This window comes from Rousettus aegyptiacus, unplaced genomic scaffold (genome assembly GCF_014176215.1).
Source record: "Rousettus aegyptiacus isolate mRouAeg1 unplaced genomic scaffold, mRouAeg1.p scaffold_m13_p_1, whole genome shotgun sequence".
Classification (NCBI taxonomy): domain Eukaryota; kingdom Metazoa; phylum Chordata; class Mammalia; order Chiroptera; family Pteropodidae; genus Rousettus; species Rousettus aegyptiacus.
Window position 1 is genome coordinate 167,761,043 of NW_023416284.1, and position 2,402 is coordinate 167,763,444.

Below are 2,402 nucleotides of genomic sequence, written 5' to 3' on the forward strand. Positions count from 1 at the left end.
AGAAAAATATATCTAAAAATCCATGATTTATTTCAACCTACAAGAAAAACATATTCATGTAATTTTTTTCCTCCTAAAGACTCAGAGGCTTTTTACTTAAAGTGCTACCTTTGCATGTATTAATTGATCTTACTTAAAACTCCATGACACACTTATCTATAAAATGTGAACGAATAATGAATTCAATGTCTGCCCATATGACATGTTATTATGAGGTTTGTGTTGGGTTACAAATACAAATGTACATTGGTTAAAATAGGAACATGTTAACATATTTCATTTTAAATGTAATGTAATAATAATTATGAGAACTCTCAAAGGTACACATACAAATGGATATGAAAACTTTTGGCTCATTAATGGTTATTTCTCAGACAAGAGAATTACACTGAAAGTATAAGATAAAGAAAAAGGGAAATTTATGCAATTTCAAAACTACACTGGACAATTCGTTTCCCTAGGCATAAATGTGATTAATCATACAATGATCTATTAGTAGCTCTGCTACTAATTTAGAGGACTAGTGATTCATGCATCTTCTCTTTTCTTGCTCCTTATTTTTATGCTTTGATTTAAATGTACTCTATGGCAGATAATTGACATGACCTAACAAAAAAGAATCATATATTAGGAAAATGACAAATTTATTTACTGAACACTAATTTAAGAGACATGTGCTCTTTAGTGTTATCACTTTTATATGATGTTGTATTTTTAGAGAAAATAGTTTGTAAGAAATTTCAAGTTTGAAAACATTAAATAAGCCAGTATCATAAGCAAAAACAAAACAAAACAAAACAAAAAACATCAACCAAACAAAAAATAGACACTGTTTAAAACAAACAAACAAACAAACACTAAAAAGATTGTAAAAAATCCAAAACCAAAATATCTGCTCTGGGGTATTAAATAAAAAAATTGTTACAATAGCACTCAGTTCTTTGATATTAAAATGGTTGCCAATATAGAATTAATGTGGTAGGATTTTTATGAACTTCAATTATTATAGTCTCATATCCACACTTGCTCTGTTGAAAAACTACTCATTGATAGAGTTCCACTTCACTTTATAGAGAAAAAAAAAATTACCTCTAAGAACAACTCGCAATCTAGATAATTTTTTAAAAGTCTTTCATAATGTTGAAGAGCTAAGGCAGTCAGGACTTAAGGAAACAGGAACCCATAAAAAAGGGAAACATTAAAATGGGTTAAACTTACATGATACACTTTTACCCTTGTGCCATATGGTAATATTGAAATTGTGCTGAGTTTATTTCAGGAAAATTTTTAACAATAAGTGTCAGTGATGATTTGGAACAATTAGGACTATTTTGTGAGTGTTTAAACTGACATAATCACTCTAAAAAACTGCTTCGAAACCTACTTATCTCTTCTGATCCAGCAATTTCAACCCAGATACATACTCAATGACAAAGATACAAGAATTTCACATTAGTACTATTTATAAAAGAACCCAACTGGAAACTACTTAGAAATCTATCAACAGGTGATTGGTAAATATTTTAGTATATCTACCCCACTATTTCTCAACTGGTAGCAATTTGGCTCACCAGTAAATTTGGTGACATTAGAAGATATTTTCTATTGTCATTACCGGGGGGAGGGTGACAGTGTTACAGACATCGCAAAGGTAGAGGCCAGTGGTGTTGTTAAACATCATTCAATGTACGGCACAGCCCCGCAGTGAAGAGCTTTCTGCTCAAAAATATCAACAGTGCTAAGGCTGAGAAACCATGATCTGTAAAATAAAAATATTATATTGTCTTGGAAATCAACAAATTAATGCTATACATAAACTACCCATTTTTTTTCCCACAAACATAAGATTGAGCAAAATAAGCCGGACACAGAATACATATTTTATAACCCCCCTAATGTAAATTCAAAAACCAGCAAAACCAATCAATGTTGATAGAAGACGAGGTGCTGGCTCCCCTTTTGGGGAGTAGTGACTAAGAGGCTATAAGTATTGTCTCGTTTCTTGATCTGCTTCAGTGGGTGTATCTCACTGGTGTATTTTTTTTTTTGAAAATTATAAGGTTATGATATGTAATTATAGATATTTTGACATAAAGTTTATTGAACTTTTTTTATTGAATTACTAGCTTGTAATATGTAGTGGTAGGTTTAATATCAAGATTTCATATATATACGTACTTTAGAATTAAACAAGGCAACTTTAGTTTCAAAAAAGGACATGGAATACTATTTAAGGTGAAATAAAATAATTCAAACAGGTGTGTGTGTGTGTGTGTGTGTGTGTGTGTGTGTGTGCACGCGCGCATGCGTGACATTATCATGGGGGTCTCTTAATTTAATTTATTTTTTTAATTTAAGCATTATGTTTATTAAAATACATCAAATATGTTAAAATTAATGAG